This window comes from Protopterus annectens, chromosome 1.part2, assembly GCF_019279795.1.
Source record: "Protopterus annectens isolate FY-2018-M chromosome 1.part2, PAN1.0, whole genome shotgun sequence".
Taxonomy (NCBI): Eukaryota; Metazoa; Chordata; order Ceratodontiformes; family Protopteridae; genus Protopterus; species Protopterus annectens.
The window spans coordinates 207,450,896-207,470,739 of NC_056727.1; the positions used below are offsets into that span (position 1 = coordinate 207,450,896).

Below are 19,844 nucleotides of genomic sequence, written 5' to 3' on the forward strand. Positions count from 1 at the left end.
GTGTGCCCAGTCTTCTAGCTCTACTATTTTTTGAAACAGTTCTTCTTGAGAAGCCTCATATTCAGCCAGTCTTTCCTTTATTTCAACCTCTGATCTGCAGTTGTATAAGCTCAGCATTTTTATTTTTTCCAGCCTTTTGTCATTTGGCTATATCTGAATGTATTTTTTTCTCTAAACTACTGAGGTTGTAAACCTGATGTGCTTTCTGCTGGACAGCTGCAAGTATCTTCCTCACCAGAGTTCTTTCTTCTCCTTTTCTAGTGGATTTTCTCTTACTTTCTCCAGATTTCTTTACTGCAGACATCTAGGCAGTAAAGTGACTAACCAGTAACTGAATTTTACCCAGGTTTTGCTGGCCACTTTCCAAAGTTTCCGTTTTAACACTGGATGAACTCTAATCAACCTGTTCATCAGTGTGTAGCTATCTTGGACGTCCTCCAATGAAACAGTGTTCTAACCTAGATTACTCATTTGAATCTTCGGAGTACAATGATTGCATGGCAATGAGAGTTAACTATATATTTTCTAGAATGTACAGTTTAGTCCTTGTGGGCTAATCAACATATTCACTCTAAAAGCAATTGTCTTTGTAGGCCATTCTTCTCCTCAAGATACGCTATATTTCCAAACCAGTCCTACCAATTACACATTTCTATTTTTCAAGTAATGTGGAAAAATTACATAACCTCAGATGTGTTTAACTCTCCCAAGCTTTGAATAGCATAGAGTAACAAAACAGTGATTAGGATAAGTGACATACTGTTTCAGTCATCCCATACAGGCTTAGTTACTTACTTTTAATGATCATTAAATACTGCTTCAGGTTCAGGAATTGTTGGACAGCCTAGTATCTCAGACTGGTAAGCATGACAAAAGCTCCTAATGGCAATTACCAACCTTTTGGAAGAGGAGATGCTACCACTTAACCAACAGTGCAGCATGAAAGTATGCATTCAAGATGTAATGCAGTACAATATTCTGGAGCTTGCAACCTGCAGAATGGATCAGAGGAAACTTCCAGATTGTTACAACCACATAAAGACCCCGACAGAGAGCTAGAGTTGGGTACAATTTTAAACAAATGTGTTCTCTCATTTTCTAGAATAACATGCAGTGTTTATAAGTTATAGACTCTTGAAGAGGCAATTGACAACAGTGTCAGCAGCCAAAATTATGAGTGCAGTAAATGTTCAGAAGAAAATAATAAGTTGGTAAAGAATAATAACTCAGTTCAGTCTGCTGTGCACCAAGGAAGAAACTGAGTGTAGATATTGCATGTATACACTAATATTCTTATGGCCTTCAATGGATATTTTTCCAAGAAATATAAAATAACTATACTGTTGCTTCTCACAAATTTATCAACTGTAAAATGAAAATACACAACTCCTTCCTATACTTTACTCTGAATCAGTACCACAATCGTTGAATGGGATACACACTTTGACATAAAGGGAATGTGCATCTACAGTAGGCAAGAAGGTTATGGTTAACAGTGGCAATACTCATAAGTTTCAGAATGTCAGCAGGGTGCCTTATTCTGATAACATGCGTTAGGCACTACTCTGTTCCAAACGTACTGTGTATTGTAACTGCTTGGATGAATGTTACATTTATCCAATTTGGTATGTTAAGTCACTTCTTTTTTGATGGCTGTAGGTCGCACAGGAAAAGGTTGGCACCAGTAGTACAGTGGAAAAGAGCCTTGACTGTAAACCAGCAACTCATTTTTGTCAGCAAACCAAGAAGGTCGCCTGTCACAGTCGAGGCTGGTATTCCAATCTCAAGGGGAAAGAATGGGAATTATCATTACATGAACTAAACACTGGTGGACTCTGACAGTATGGAGTACCTCATGTTGTTCTAAGAACAAGGAATTAGGCTTATTTTGAGTTTGATCTGCACTTTTTCATCTGTATTTTACTGTTTTACTGCATTAATTTGTGCCTTTTTGACTGTTTTTACTGTTTGTGCCTGCTTAGTACCTGTAGTTTTGCATTGAAATATTGCTTAATTAGCACAGACTAGATCCAGGCTTGCTGAATCCTGCCTGTTTTTCATACACTTAAACTCAGATCCAGCTCTCTTACATTAAGAAGGGCTCCCCTGTACCAGTGTGGCAGAAGAGTGTGGATGCAGCCTTGTCTGAGTTGGGGATTACTGGAAGAAGGTTCATTGTTTGATTTCCTATTGGCAGACTACTTCAAAACTATTCATTTCACCTGTTTACAAACCTTGCATTTGTGTATAGCTGTGCACCACACAATGAGGGTTAGTGGTGCCTTGTATAGACAAACGCCTAGAAACTAATTTTCCCCAGACACCAGTCAGTGAAACTTCCCCAGGTTCCCTGCTGCCCTGTGCGCAATGCGGGTGCATGCTTCTGCACCACAGGCAACTCATAGGTTCATAGGTGCGTACTAGGTTAATGGCCTTGCAGCCTATATAAGCCTAGCCCTAGAAGATTCCCCTGGCATCATGCCGCCCAAAGTTAGTTCCCAGTGTCCCTATCAAGCAAGGCCACTGAAGTGATCCCCAGGGTGAACTTCCTATTGCCCATCCACTTGTCAAGATTTCTCTTAAAGAGGGCCAGTGAAGTGCTCTGCTTGACATGAATGGAAAGTTTGCTCCAGAGTATGGGAAGTCTTTGGGTTAGAAACCTGTCCCTCCAGCATGTTCTGTTTATTGTGGTAATGAGGTTTAGGTCCCTGGAGCATGTGGCATGGATTTCTTTAGGTGTAGCATATCTAGCAGCTCTGGGTCAGACATGGCTTTGTACGTCAGGCAGAGACTGCCTCTAAGTAGGCGATAAGAGACGGAGTATAGCTAGAGTTTTTTGAGTCTGTCCATATAGGCATATGTCTAAGGCCTAAGATCCTCTTAGTGAGGTATTTTTGTGGCCTTTCCAGTTGTTGTAGGTGTCTAGTAAGGTACATACCAAATGGAGGGGGGGAGTTGTATTCTATAACAGGTCTAATGAGGGACGAGAAGAGAGGGATCATGACCTCTTTCTTCCTGGATGAGATACCTTTTGTAATGATATGTGCCACATAGGACTGTCAGACTACAGTGGCAATGTGGTTATCAAAGGAGAGGTTGCTGTCAACCTGTGTCCCCAGGTCTCTTACCACACCTTCGGTGTTTTGTGGACTACCACCTATGTGGTTGTTCATGGGCACTGAATTTTTCCCAAAGGGAATGACAGTGCACCTTTTGGCATTGAGCTTAAGGCTATGGTTCTGAGACCAGTCATTGGTGTCAGTGAGGCCTTTTTGTAGAATGTCTACATCAGTTGTAGAATCAATAATGGTAATGGCTCCCAGTTTGCAATCATCTGCAAACTTGGCCAACCAGAGTCCCTTTGTGTTGGCTTGAACTTCAGACAAATAGATGCCAAACAGGAGAGGACCTAGGACCGATCCCTGTGGCACACCACTTGTAATGGGTCGGTAGTCAGATTTGGAGTCTGCTACTTTCACAGTGTGGGTTCTATCAGTAAGCCAGTTGGCAACCCATCTTATGACATAGGGGTTTATGCCTAGTTTAGTGAGTCTAGCTATGATTCCTGAGTGAGGGATGGTGTCGAAGGCCTTGGCATGGTCTAAGTAGGCTGTGTGAACTACCTTGCCCTCATCTGCAGCTCTGGTGACAGATTCAAAGAAGTCTATCAGGTTGAGCAGGCATGATCTACCTTTCACAGACTGAGTGGGGTCAGAGTTTGGAGATTCCCAATGTCCTTATTTATAAGGTCTATGATGATGCACTCCATAGCCTTACATAGCAGACTCGTCAGAGTAATGGGGCGTTAGTTCCCAGGGTCTGTAATTGCTCCCCCTTTGTGGAGTGGGATGACTGTAGCAGTGCACCATTCAGTATGAACAAAGCCTGAAATGAGGCTGTGTGTGGTGCCAGTTCACTTTGTAATTTATGTAGAACACAGCCAGGGATATTATCAAGTCCCATGGAAGCTGTATTCGTGGCTTTGGATAGTGCTGTTTTTATCTGTGCAGCTGTGATAATAGGGACTTGGCATTCCTCAGTTATTGTGATAGGCCTTTTAGGGGCTGAAAGGTGGGTAATGTTTGCACTGAACCTGTCGGCCAATATGTTGGCAATATCAGTTGGTTCTATATATGTATTGCTATTGTGCTGCAACTCAGAGCAGATCTGAGTATTGCCATGTAGATTCTTGACATAACTATAGAATGCCTTGTGGTTGTCTTTAGAATCTGCAGCAATGTTGTTTTCATAGCTAGCTTTAGAGGATTTGATGATGTATCTTAGTTTTTTGCTGAGGCTAACAAGGGAATTTTTCCAGTCTTGGGAATTCACTCTTTTCTGCAACAGTTTTTTCCTTCTGTTGTAGAGTTTGTTTATGGTGGGGGACCAACAGATTGGCTTTCTTTTTTTGGAGGTGAGTGTCTTGGTTCTGTTTGGTATGGCCCATTCCATGCACTTGTGCATGTGCTCATACACTGCATTGGCGTATGATTCAGCAGTCATGCACCTATTTTCCATTTGCATGGGTATCGTGAAGTTAGCCACCTCGGTTTTTAGAAGCCCAAAATTGGCTTTGGATAAGTTATTTACGGTGGTTTCCTTTGGGGATGTGGATATCCATGGTGATTAGCTTGTGGTCAGATCTGCCCAGGGAGGAGTTGATTACTGGTGTAGAGCAACAGTCACCCATGTTAGTAATGACCAGGTCAAGGATGTTTCGACCCCTGCTGGGGTTAAGAATGAGTTGGTCCACGCCGCTGGAATTAATGAATTCCAGAAAACGTTGAGCAAGTGTGTTGGTACATGAGTAATTTTCCCAGTTAATGCAGGGGTAGTTAAAGTCTCCCAGTATAAGGGTATTGGGTTGCACCCTAATATTTTCCAGTGTGTTTAGGAATGTGCAGTAGGAGTCTTGGGACATGGTGGGGGATCTATAACAGGCTACAACATGGATTGCAGTTTTACCCAGTGTTAGTTGTACCTGAAGTATCTCTGATGTGTTATGTTGGGCTACTAGTCTGGAGGTGTGCACATCCTTTATAAATATGGAGACACCACCGCCTTTAGTGCTTCAGTCCAGGTTTAAAAGCCGAAAGGTGTGGTATGAATTACAGCCTGGTAGTGCTAGGGTGCTCTCCGGAGCCTTGAACCAGATCTCGGTCACTGCACAGATGTCTATGTTCTCCATTTTAAGGAGTGCTTCGAGTGAGTGCATTTTGAGATTTAGACTTCTAGCGTTGAGTAGCATCATGCTCAGATTTTGTTTGCTTGTAGCTGTTATGGTGGTAATTTTGTCTTTAGGACATTGCCTAAAAAAGGCACTATAGGAGTGGCAAGAGCCTTGGCCAGTATCCAGAATCCCTGGGGTGACAGTTGCAGGCCAGCTCTAGTGAAGCATCGAGGTCTGTCGATCATGTCATCCCAGGCAGAAAGATATGGGATCCCCTTAGAATGACACCTTCGGTAATCCACCACAGCAAAATTCCAGAAAGGTATGGATAAAAATCAACGATATTTATTCCAAAAAAAGAGAGAACACCAGTAAAATAATAAAACTCAGTCCTTTACAGTCCGATAAGCGCTTTTGGCAATATGTCTTCTTCAGATCTTAAATCTAAGACTGTTATTTTTACTTAGCCAATTGTTGAAGTCAATCATTTTCCGCTTGTACTGTGGTATCATTCTGGGTGACAATAGGATGCTTCTCAGAGCTAGGGTCATACCTGCCTGGGCTACATGATCCAAGAGCTCCTCTATGTTTCTTTTCATGTAGTCCAGGGAAGTACATCTCAGGTCATTCACACCAACATGGACAATGACAGAGTCATATTTGTACCTGTTATGGAATGACCTAAGTACGTGCGTTATGTGGCAGATCCTGACACCCGACAGGCAGCTGACAGTAACTTTCTCCTTATTCAACCTAGTGAGTGGGACATCAGTGTGCCTAGTGTATTGGGTAAGTTGTTTTGCCTTATGGGTTTTGGTTCAGTGGCACACTGTTTATGTGAGCTATGTGTCTCATGGTTTGTGCTGGGATATGGTGGTTGTTTGCATTTCTGCCTCGTAGGCCTCTGTTCTTTGGGCAAATTTTTATTGAGAGCCTCCGCAAAAGTAGGTGTGTGTTTCGTGTTACTATGTGAGGGGTGTGGTGGTGTAAGTTCTGGAGGGCTATGTGTTGAATGTGATGTGGTGCAGGTGTTAACCTTCTCCTCTTGACTGGCTAATCCAGTCTTGGCTGGAGAGTGCTTGGCTTCCAATTTGGCTATATATATGCATGTTTCACAAGTCATAGTGTTGGGAGATAAGAGGAGAGGGTTGTCTGTGTGCACGATGCATTTGCTACATTTCCTCAGGATTCCCAAGTTCACCAGGTTGACAAGAGAAAGCACAGGGAAATGACCTTTAGACATGCCTGGATATGAGCTCAATATATTAAGTACTGAAGCCTTTTACAGGAAAAATGTCGCTCAAAGTGTCTGAGTCTGTACAGAGCACTGCAATACACTTGAGGGGAAACTAATGCGTAGACCCTGAAAATTTAAGGATGAAGTATTTAGGCAGATATTCTAAAGTTAGGAAGAAATCAAGCAGTACTTACTGAAAATAAAGAATTAGCTTGTCAAAAATGATGAAAAGAGAGGATTTGCATGAATGGCTACTGCCTGGCTACTATTAATGCTGGTTTCAGCAAAGCTTCACTCTGTTGGGATACATTACTCTTTTGCTTCTTCTCTCACCAGAAGCAAAATGTTAGCACCAATCCCAAGAAGAGAAGCAGGCCATGGCCTGTTTGGTGACCCACAGTCTTGCTCCACATGTTGCAAGGGTCTGCAGGTAGTGTTGCTTCACTTTTCATCCCTGATCTTCTATAGAATAAGTTCTCTTGCTAATCCCAGAAATAGCTGATCTAATATGCCCTTTCAGAAATTAGTACTTAAGAATTACCTGCTACTATGGACAGTCAGTTTCCCAACATTTCTCCAACCAGCCTGATTGGCATGGGCACCCTGTGGCAATGTAGCAATTGCCTCATGTATACTGACAACCACTTCCTCCTAAAGCAAACAACTACAGTATGTGAGAGATGTACCTGAACCATGAAACTAGAATCAGTCCTCTCACATAACAATAAACAAGACATCAAACAGGTTGTTAGCACATACACCTTTCCACTCACACAAGATAGGTCAAGACACATAAACCCACATACTTGGAGGTACTTGCTAAGAACTTACCAAAAGACCAAAGACCTCCCAAGTGCAAACAACCTGCAAATACTGGTAGATAAGTGGAACCCACCACTATACATAATAACACACATCATCAGTGTCTCAACAATTAAGCCCCTAAGGCAAAACACCTCAAAATCTAATGCCATAGTCATAGGTGACTCGATAGTGAGACACACACATGTCCCCCTCACCAGGATGGACAAGGAGAAGGTCACATTCAGCTGCCTGTCAGGTGCCGTGATCTGTCAAATCATGCACACACTCAAGTCACTCTGCAACAATTACCATTATGTCTCTGTGATAGTACATGTTGGAGTGAATGACTTGAGAAGTACCTCTCTGGACTGTATGAAGACAGACATGACTGAACTCTCAGATTATGTGTCCCAGGCAGTTATGTCCCTAGCCCTAAGTGGCATTCTACCTTCACCTAGGATTATGCCACAATACAGGCAAAAAAAGATTGCTTTCAATTATTGGCTTAGCTTCTGGTGTCACTTCAGGGGGATCCAGTATCTGACAGCCTGGGAAGACATGGTCAATAGACCATGCAGCTTTGCCAAAGATGGCCTTCACCTGTCTCCTCAAGGCTTTTGGATACTGGCAAAGATACTTGCCTCCCCCACAGTGCCTTTCTTAGGCAATGTCAAAACAACAAAACTTCCGACATAAAGAAATCTACTATAAACAAACTCTCAAGGTCATACTGCTTAATGCTAGGAGCCTAAATAGTAAACTGCACTCCTTGGAAGCACTCCTCACCTTGGAAGATGCTGATGTCTCCGCATTCACTGAGACTTGGTTCAAGGCTGCAGAGAGCACACTGGCTACAAGGCTACAATTCCTTTCACATGTTTAGATCTCAAAATGAGCATGAAAGCACAAAAGGTGGAGGTATATCCATCTTCATTAAATCTGAATACACCTTGAGACTGGTAAAACAGTACGACTCTCTTGTGCTACTCCAGGTTCAAATAACTATAGGCAAAATAGCCTACCACATCATCGCTAGCTACGGGTCCCCAACATGAACCAGGAGAAGCACACCACCTACATGGACTTGCGAGAGTCACTCAGTATGCAGCCAAACACCTTGGTCATGGGAGATTTCAACTATCCTTTCATCAACTGGGTGACTCACACAAGCACAAACATGATCGCTCTGAGGTTACTGGATTTAATTAATTAAAATGCCCTAGAAGAATTGGTCTGCACCCCCACAAGGGGCTCAAATGCCCTAGACCTAGTGCTCACCAATATGGGGGATCATTGCACTACCCCACTGTGTGTTGCCCTCCCTGGTAAGGTCAGACCATAAATCCATCCAGTTTGAAGTAAAGATCAGACCTGACACCCCCACCTGAGCAAAAAACTGAAAAAATTTTCCTAAGCAAACCACAGCCTCCTAAACAATGGTATAAAAAATTTCAAAGTCCCTGCTAACACAGCCAACAATGACTCCTATGCAAAAGAGTACACAAATGCCCTATATAGCCACTTAAACAACTGTACTGACTCAGCTGTACCTGACAGGACTAATACCGGTTCCTCATGAAAAACAAGCCATCCTAGTGAACTGTAAGTATAAATAACTTGTATAAAAAAATAAAGAAACTGATATCTAAGAACAAAAGGGAACTTACTCAACAGGGGAAGAATACCCTCCACAACTTAAACAAGCAAATCAGATATCTTGTAAAGTTCTCTAAGGCTAGTTACGAGACTAAATTAGCATCAACCTAGCTAAAGACAACCATAAGGCATTCTTTAGCTGCATCCAAAACCTAAATGGGGACACCCAGCTGTTTGCCAAACTTATAGTAGGAGGTACCACTCACACTGAACCTGAGGAAATCATCAACCTGCCAGCTGACAGATTTGGCAATAACTTCACTCCCTATCCAAAACAGCCATACCCCAAAGCATTCCAGACACCTGTCTTCTACTGAGCATCTCCAAAGAACAGGTCATACAAGCACTCTCCAAGGCCAAAAACATGGCCTCTGTGGGGCCAGATAACATCCCAGATTGCTTAATAAACAATGTAAAACAAGATCTAGTGGAACCATTTGGCACACCCTTTAACCATAGCCAGAGCACTGGCTTTTTTCAGGCAGAGTGCAGAACAGCAACAGTAATTCCCTTGCACAAAGGGATTCCATCAACCAACCCAGGAAACTATTGACCCATAAGCCTAAACAGCCTTATCTCCAAGGCCATGGAAAGAATCATCATGGACCTTATCAACAAGGACACAGAAGACCTTCAAACTCTTAACCCGCCTCAGTTTGGTTTCGTCAAGGGTAGATCTTGCTTATTAAACCTGGTGGACTTCTTTGAGAATGTCACCAAAGCCCTGGATGAGGGCAAAGCAATATACCTCTCTTGATTCAGTCAAGGCTTTTGACACAATCTCTCACTTGGGGATCATTGAGAAACTCTCCCAGCTGGGGATTAACCCATATGTCACTAGATGGGCAGTCAACTGGCTCACCACCAGAAAAATAAAGTAAAAAATAAAATGGTTAAACTCATGGTAAATCAAGTGGTAACAGAAGCAAGCAAACATATATCCAAAAAACACTTGAACCATACTGAAATTGCTGAAGTCAATGCAAATTTATTCTTGCAGCAAGTTTAACAAACAGTAAACTTTCACCATACATGGCTTCCTCGGGCAAATCTAGCAGCAACATGAAGTGCATCAGTTTAATACTCTCTAAAAGGTCACATGACTAAAAAAAAATCACGACTAAAAATTGCATGACTAAAGACATGTCTAAAAATGAAGTTGTGATTCAAGATAGAAATTTTTATAAAATAAGATTAAAAACCATACAATTATCTAAATTCATAAAAATCTAGAATCATAAAAAAATCATAAAATTCAAACTTTCATGTGGATGTCATTCAGTAGAGGCTTTAAAGAAACATACCCATTTAGACCAGGAAGTGAGTGTGCCCTAACGAGCAAAATCCAGTAAAACTCATCTAATTCAGTCTCAAGTATGACATTGCCTCCGCTAATTTTATCATATAACATGTAAAATACAACATTTAAAACAATTTTGAGGTCCTTTCTCAAGTTGGTGCTTATAAAGGGCATTGGTAACTATCTTCCTTTTACATTCAGATATATGGTTACCAATCCTTTGTTCTAATTTGTTTTTCCTATATAGTAGGCATCACATAACTTACACATTGCTAAGGATGCCAGTAGACATTAAAATTCACACCAGCTAGGATCTGCTAACCTAAAAGTACCACGGTAAATACAATAAATTCCACCCAAAAAACAAATATTAGGTGGTTGTGGATATTATTATAACTATAACCCCAACAAACAACTAAATATACATAGAAAAATTTGATTTAGCTTTATTGCTATTCGCAGTTACGTGTGTGTGTGTGTGTGTGTGTGTGTGTGTGTGTGTGTGTGTGTGTGTGTGTGTGAGAAAGTGTGTGTAAATACTTACTAAACATATTTTTGTTATAAAATATTTCCTCCAAAAACAGTTGCATATACTACAGCAAGTTTGAAACATTAGGCGGTGGAACTATTTTACATGAAAAATGTTAAAAAGTATGTATAGTAATTAAAACAAACAAACAAAACAAATGCAAAATCATTTAACAGATAGCCCATTCTCTAAGCACAATAATGCCCTAAAGGATGTATGTTATTGTATAAATAACACTTTTCCAGGGGTGTAGAGGCCCGCCACTTAAGGTGTCAGGGCCTCAGAACACCTCTGGATGGGTGTTACTTACACAATAACACACTCTGTTAGGCATTATTGCTTGCACAGCTATACCTCAATCAGGTCTCCAGTTCCTTTCTGCTTCACACATTACCAAAATCATTTTATTCTATACTATAATGCTAACATAAAGTACAGTTGTGTAAGTTAACCTACCATAACAATGCTAGAATACATCACTGTTGCAGTAACCTAAGCTATATGGGACTTATCTTGACAAGGACTGGGCCAGCAGGGCATCTTCCAAAGTTTTAGGGCACGTGCCCTAGCAACTGTACATCTCAAGGACAGCTGTATAAAGCCAGGGTCCAGGGGAACAACATTTCAGAACTTTCTTGTCGAGAGCCCTGCCAGATAGTAAAAGAAGTAATTAAAAATCCCACAACCAGGCATAAAACAGCAAAACTAGGGGGGTGGGGCTTGAGTCTACTGCAACAGTGATCTATTCAAACATCTACTGTCACGGTAACTTTACTTATACAATTGTATTATATTCATCACTAGATCACTCTTGCAAGTAGCCTAAGATATATGGGACAACAACCAGAGTTTAGAAAGGAGGAGGATGAAGGAGCAGAGTCCAAGAGCCTAAGGAGAATAGTCATAGCAAACCCTGCTTTGCACAAGTGAAAGGAATCTAATTTGTAGTGCTTGGCAAAGGTGTATACAGATGAACAAGTTGCTACCTCTAGTACACTTCTAGAGTCCACCCCTTTCTAAAAAGTCACAGTAGTAGCCAGAGCCCTGGTAGAGTGGGCCCTGACTTTGCCCGAAGTGTCTTGTTATGGTAAGAAGGGAAAAAAAACAATCAATTAGAAATTGCCTGCTTTGTCCCTGACTGTCCTTTTTCTTACTGTCATAGGAAATAAACAATTGATCAGAAGTCTCAAATGGTTTTATCTTGTCACTGTTTTTCAAGATAAGAACACTTTAAATCAGCCTAAAGTACAGGTTCAGAAGGAAACACTATGTTTTTCCAGTACAAAATTAAACTTCCACAAAGCAGCTACGTGCCTTCTACGTAGACAGATGTGTAAAACCCCTTTCAGAAACTATTTTACTTGAGGTAGGGTAGAAAGAGTTGGATCTAAGAGCAGACAAACAGAAATGGCAGAGAGGTGAGTCTTGATAGAAGAGTAACAAAGGCCAGAGGATACAAATACTGTGCAACCAAGGGAGACTAAACCATGAAAGTCCTGCATCTTGCCTTGGTACTAATTAGAAAATCTTTTTCATTTACACAGATATTATTTTCAAATACCAGTTTCTCTGACTACTTTAACATCTGCTGCACATCGTCAGAAAAAAAGGTGCCTAAAATGTACTAAAATGTTATCATTCAGACAGTCAGCTGAAGAATTTGAATGCTGCGGTGTATGAAACAACATCTGTCCCCTTGGAGTAAGTCAGTTCTGTGAGGATCCTTGTGGTAACTGCCTTTGGCCATTTTTCAAAAGAAGGGAGAACCACTGTTGCCTGTGCCAAAAGGAAGTCACCAAAGTTATCTTTGAAGAATCCTTCTGAATCTTTAGAATAACTCTGGTTATCATCAGAAAGAAATGGAAAAATATACAAGAACATTCCAATCCACAGGAATGAAAAGGCATCTGCCTTCAAGGCCTGTGCGCAAAGAGCCCTGGAGGAGAATTTCTTTGATTATTTGTTGTTGCCAGAGGCCAACAGATTTTACTTAAGTAGTTTCCCCACAGATGGAGCAATTCCTTGAAAACTACTTGTGTACAACATCCATTCATGAGGGTCAGTCCTGGCCCTTCTCATCTTGTCAACAAAAAAGTTTTGCTCTGATGGAATGTAGGTAGCCTGAGGGACAGACTGCACTGCATTGCTAGTTCCCAGGCAAACATAGCTAATTTTGAAAAGGGGGTACTGCTTAGCTCCCACTTTTGTTTTTTCTTTTTTTTTCATGTACCCCATCATTGTGATATTGCCTGTGATTACTAGCAGAGGCCCTGGAGTCTAAAAGATGGTTTAGACATTTGAGAGCAATTATTACACATCATCTATTTGACATTTAGTAGCTTTAATTTGTCATCCCTTGCTTGTTCCAAAGTCCCTGGACTTTCACCCCCCTTGGACACAGCTCCTCAAGTAAAGTCTGATGAATCTGTAGTTAAAGACTGAGTAGGGACTGGTAGGGAAAAAGGGACACCGTGAGAAACGACTGATTCAGCTACCAGAGTAGCTCCTTTTTCACAAACTCCAACACTGGAATCTGAAATGAAAGGGATGCTGGTGTTGGGTCCAAAATGATGCAACAAACCACTGAAATGTTCTCATATGAAGTCATCTTAAATAATGAATGAGAATAGTAAAAGCCATCAAACCTAGCATTCTGAGATATTCTTTGGCAGATGCCAAAGTCTGGTTGAAAAATATCAGAAAGTGCTCCTTGTTACATTCCACTTTGTCTTGAGAAAGAACAGCTGTCATTAGGGATGTGTCCAGTTGACATCCTAGAAACGCTATGGTGTGCAAGGAAATGAGAGAAGAATTTTCCATGTTCACATGAATATCCAGGCTGAGAAAAACTTTTTTACCCAAGCCAAGATATTCTTGACAATTTGTGAAAGAATCTGCAAAAATAAGGCAATTGTCTAAATATGGGAAAATGTGAATGCCCTGTAATCTTTTGTGGGCTACTACAGAAGCCAGTTACTTTGTTAGCACTCTTAGCTGTTGACAAACCAACAGGCACCGCAGAAAACTGAAAATGTAAGCCAGACACACAAAAATGTAAAAAGCATTGTAAATCTTTGGGAAATTGTATGTGGAAGCGTCTTTTAAAACCAATTACTAGAAAACAGATGTGGAATGAGGGGTAACACAGACCACAGACAGCGCATTTTGAACTTTGGGACTTTGATGTGAGGGTTTAGGAAAAAGAAGGTCTAGGACAAGTCTCCAAGTTCTTTCTTTGGCACCAAAAAGATTCTTAAATAAAATCCTTTCCTTCTTTGATCTGGGGGAGCAGGTTTCATGACCCATTGCGATAGCATCTGATACAGGAAAGAGAGAACAGGATGGATGAAGAGGAAGAGGAACAATTTGACAGGGAGGAGGGGAATTCCACTGCCAGCTGCAGACATTATGAAAGATTCTTAGAATCCAAGTGTCTGAAATTATCTCATATACTTTGGGAAACCTTTATAGGCAGCTTACACAAAGGGGCATATAGTCATTCTGTTTTCTTAGATTCTCTGTCATTTTATGAGGATCGTTGCTTCTTTGAACCTCCCTGCTATTGCTTTTTGAAATGTTGTTTGCTTGTGCCTTGCTGGGAATACTTGTTCTGTTTGCTGAAAAAGGAACCTAAACAGGAAGAAATGTCTCTTATTATATTTTGGCAAGGAGGGTTGAAAAATATGGGTAATCCTCTGAATACTTTTTTCTTTCATCAAACCTTTTAAGGACCTCAGCAGAGGAAGGATAAAATAACACCTCTTTATCCGTGGGAAACATTCAGGATCTCAGCTTTGACATCTGTTAAATTCTGTGAATGTAGCCAGGCAAATCTTTTCATCACTGACTCAGTGGCAGTTGTTCTGCAAACAGCATCAGCAGTATCATAAGTACATTTTAATGAATATTTGGCTACCAGAGACACAGGGAATACTAACTAATTCAGAGATGCCTTAAACTCTCAAGAAGGAAGGCCAGCAATTAACTTTCTCATATTGTCAAAGGAAGTCATCTGAAACAAATGAGAATGGCAATTCACTATTCTGAAGGCTATGGTGGACAAAGTGTATACTTTCTTCCCAAACCTATGAAAGGAATGGGTCTAGTTGCCTTAAGGAGTTTGGCAGAAACTGATTTTGGCAGAGAAATAACTGTAGGGTTTGACCTGGGATTAGAAACAAAGGAATTTGTGGGACTGAGGCAATTTATATAATTTATCAGACTTGACAGAAAAATATGAGATAAAATTATTTAGTGACAAGCATTAAATACACTATCCCTAGTCCGTAACAAAACTTTTTGAAAAAAAAGTACAATTTTCCTCACACAAAATTAATAATTATAAGGGAATCCCTACAGGGACACAGGGACATCTGTCTACTGAAAATAGTGAACTTGAAGAGTCTGCCTTACCTCTTGACAGAAAAGTTAAGTTCTGAGGTGAAATATTTTTAATGACAACCATCATACACACTAATCCCAGTTCCAAACAACATTTATTGACAAAAAAGTTACAATTTTCCTCAAAAAATGTTAAACAGTAATAGGATCTTCCACAGGGACTCGGGACCATCTGTCTTCCAAACAAGGTGAATGACAAAGTGGGTAGAGGAGTTCATTAGAGTTGGTAAAATAATCTGACTGGAAAAATTAGCTTTGAAGTGAAATGTTTTAATGACAACCCTCAAAACCAGAAGTCCAAGTCACTAGCCAAAAGTTTTGACAAAAAAGCAAACACTTTTCTCACAAATATTAAATATTTGAAAGGCATTTCCCAATGGGAAACATGGCCTGAAAAATGTAAGATATGAGATAAACATCTTAGTGACGACCAGTAAAAACACCAGTTCTAGCCTCTAGTCGATATATTTGGCAGAAAAGGGGAACTTTATTTCCACAAAAAAAGAAGCAGAAGGGATTCCCCAAAGGGGTATTTATCTGCCCAACCTTGGTGAAGTACTAGCTGACTGTCAATCAGCTGAAGCTTGCAGGGAAGAGCATACTTCAATGGCATGAAATTACTGATGTTTTGGCACCCTAGCCACTCAGTTTATATTGTTCTACTCAAACTGTACAGTGGCAAGAAAGGTGCCCTAAGTCTCAGGAAGCTACCCGGCTGGTTCACTTCTTGCAGGATACATCCGATATAGCTCAAGCAACTGCAACAATCATCTAATAATTGACAGGTTCATAGATTAGTACTAGGCTAACTGCCCTTGTGGGCCATTTTAAGCCTAGCAAATTACCCCATGTGAGAATCAAACCCTGCACCTTCCATCTGTAAGGTAAACTCCTTAACCATTATGCAAACCTCCCACCACATCAACATTTGACAGAAACTGACCAGCTGTGCAGTATTCCAGTATGTTGGTAGAATGATACAACATTCCATGCTACCATGATGTCGGTATCCAATTTCAGCCTTTTCCCATTTTAATTTAATTGTTCTTCCCCTCCCAAACCAAAGAAAAATAAAACTGCAAAAATATATACTTTGTACGAGCATTACAAGGCCATAAACTAATCTGATTAACATTTAGAAAAATTCTAAAAGGCTCCTGGCAGATATATATGCATTTGTTACTTTATGTAAGTAAGGACAACAGAAATTCAGGATAAACTCAGGCAGAGCTAGACATTTAAAAGCAACTCTTATATGGATGTCTGTTTACTCTTACAGTATAATAAATTGTAATTTGAGTTATTTAAGAATGAGTATACATGATTATATTAAGTACACGCACATGTATATACATATGTATATATTCCAACATGTTTCTTATTTCCCTATTTCATTACTTCTCCTTCTCTCTTCCTTAACCACATATCATACTAACCAATCATACTTAAAACAATCACCCACACTCACATATACTCTTAGTAGTAATGACACAACCCATTAATTTTCAATTTCACCCTCATTATACAACTTCTCTTACACATACCTCCTTAAAATCAAAATACTTTTTCACACCTCACTCCCCACAAAACCTAAGCCATCTATTGCCCCTACTCTCCTCAACTTACCCTACATGCCAAAACTCTTCTGTTCACTGGAGACATTCACCCAATCTTGGTCCCCATACCTCTCCACCCAGCCACAACCACCCTTCACCCCTATCTGTCACCCCTTCCTCTATACCCCCTTCTACCCCCCACCTCACCCACCTCCAAAAACCTAATCATCCTCTCTATGAACATACAAAGCATACTTAACAAAATCACTGATGTCCATTCTTGGATAGCCAACCATATTCCAGATATCGTAACCATATCTGAAACCTGGCTAAAACCACATATCTCTAATAATGACATCTAACCTCCCGGATATAACATCTTCCGCCTGGATAGAATCCCCAAAAAAGGAGGAGGTGTTGCTTTTCTCTATTCTGAACAACTTAACCTCTCCCCCTTATCTACCCCACTCCCAAACTTTCACCTTGCAGAACTGTTAATATTAAATTGTTATTTAAACAACAACAACAAATGTGTTATCCCACCAGGTAAAAACATCCCCATCCTTGAACACATCCTATCATGGATCTCACACAACATACCCTATGAAACAATCATCCTCTGTGATGTTAATATAGACTGGAAAACACTAACTACTGACTCACCAAACCTCAGCATAAATCTTAATGGTTTCTCTCAACTAATCTCAACCCCAACATGTGTGAATAAACATTCCAATTGTAGTTCTATCCTTGACAGGATCCTGACAACAGATCCAAACCTCTATCACAACCCCTGCCCTCTGCCTGATACAATAAGTGACCACTTGCCCACCCACATCCACAGACACTCTGTTCAACTGCACAGGTCTTACTTATACAAAGACTGCCATAAACCCTCTAGTTTTAACTCTGTTACATTTACTAACAGACTCTCAAACAGCAACTAGTCCTGCCTCCTTCACCTTCCCCTTAATGACAGTACTAAAATTCAACCACATCTTTTTAGATATTCTCAACTCCCTAGCACCACTAAGGAAAATTAGTATAAAATCTAACCTTGCTGTATGGCTTTCACAGGATACTCGCTTTCTTATGCATAAAAGAGATGGTGCTTGGAAATCCAGGTTAAAATCCAAACTCCCCACACACACCTTCAGAAGTACAAAAAACTCAGAAACTGCACCAAAAAACAAATTAACAATGACAAGAAAAACTTTTACCATAAGAACCAAACTAACCACCGCTCCAATCCCATAAAATTCTGGAGTACTATCAACAAAATTCTCCAGCATGGAAATTCCACAACACCAACCCCCTTCCCAAACAGTTCTGTACAAGAAACCACCACTCTGTTCAACTACTACTTATTGACTCCATCTGCAAACTAACCCATATAGACCCCAACATCAACCTCCTTAACCCCTTCCCCCTCCACCTACTGACATAACCCCCTTTTCATTTAAGCCAGTTCCCACTTCTAACATAAAATCACTCCTCCATAAACTAAAGCCATGTTCTCCTTCAACTGATAATTTACTCCCCCCCCACACTTTCTAAAAAAGCTTGCTGCTGACTTAATAGTTTATCTAATTTCTATACTAATCAATAGATCGATCAAAGAATCCATAATCCCTGATATCTGGAAATCATTCTATACTATGCCTTTATACAAAGGAGGAGACTCCACTGACCCTTCCAGTTTCAGGCCCATAGCCATTCTGTCCTCACTTTCAAAAATCCTTGAAAAAGTCATACACACTCAGTTTCTCAAACTTCTTATTCAAGAAAACCGTCTAACAACAGCCCAGTATGTTTTTTTGGCCAAACCACAGTATTGATACTGCCCCTATATCTTTCACACATACTGCAGCTGAAGCTAAAGACAACAACATGCTTGTCTCTTGTCTGTTCTTAGACCTCTCAAAAGCCTTTGACATGGTCTCACACTGCAAGATTCTAACTAGCAGACCTCAAGCATCTCAGCATCCACTCTTGAATGGTTCTCCAGCTACCTTACCAACAGGCTGCAGTCTGTCAGATGGCACACCTCCTTCTCCCCTTTCCTACCTATCCAAACAGGTGTCCCCCAGGGCGCTATTCTTGGACCTCTACTATTCATCATATTTACGAATAACCTTCACACATCCTGCTGCCATTCCTCTCTTATTCAATATGTAGACGACTCCATACTAATCTCCTCTTCCGACAATCTCACTCAACTTCACACACTTACCCAAAACAAATTCCTTTCTATTGAAAGATGGCTTACAGAAAACCAGCTCATTCTAAATAAAAAAAAAATCCACTTCTGTGTCATTGTTAGACATAGGCACAGTATACTAAAAATAAATTTAAAATGGGTACATTCTGGCTAGGCTTATAAATGCCCTAGGGCAGATAGCCTAGTATGAACCTATGAACCTATGAACCTAAATTCCTTCTTATCCTTTCAAAACCTCTTTCTCACCCCAAATCTACCTTTACCATCTCATCACTAAATAACATGATCATTAAAGTAGAATCCCACACAAGGATCCTTGGTACCATAATTGACTATCAATTAAAATTCAACCTCCACGTTCAGCATTATATAAAAAAACACCAAAAATTGTGTCTGCTTTACAGGAATAAAAAAATTGCTTACTACAGACTCTAAACTTTCTCTAGCACAGGCATACCTTCTACCCAGCCTACTTTATGCCTCTCTAATAGTAACAAATGCACAATCTACTTTACTCTCCAAGCTTGAATAAACTTATAACAAAATTGCAAGAACCAACCCTAGACCTCTCAACACTGCTTTTCACTTAAGAACTTAGAATGGCTAGAATTTCCCAACTACTACTACCATCACAACTACACATAACATCCTCAACAAACCCACTGCCTGCCCCTCCCTCTCTTCTCTAGTATCCTATTACACCCCAAAGCATTCACTCCAAAGCTCTGACCAACATTTCCTGGATATATACAAGCCCAATAAAACCAGTGGCAAACTTCTCTACAAACACTCAGTATCTAAAGCCTGGAACAAACTCCCTTTCAGTGTAATAAGTATTACCCATACTAATAGCTTCAAAAAAGAACTAAAAGACACCCTTTCAAACTCATGGATGTGCTCCTGCCGGGATCCTACATAAACCACTCCCCTTCACTACTATCAATGCAATGTTTTTGCAGTTCTAACTCCC

General features: G+C 40.4%; 1 protein-coding gene across 1 annotated transcript in view; it reads right to left on the reverse strand.

The window, feature by feature from the left end:
• Positions 1–19,844, reverse strand: part of LOC122788613 (WD repeat containing planar cell polarity effector) — a 2,136,001-nt gene that overhangs the window by 1,979,487 nt on the left and 136,670 nt on the right. The window lies entirely within an intron of this gene.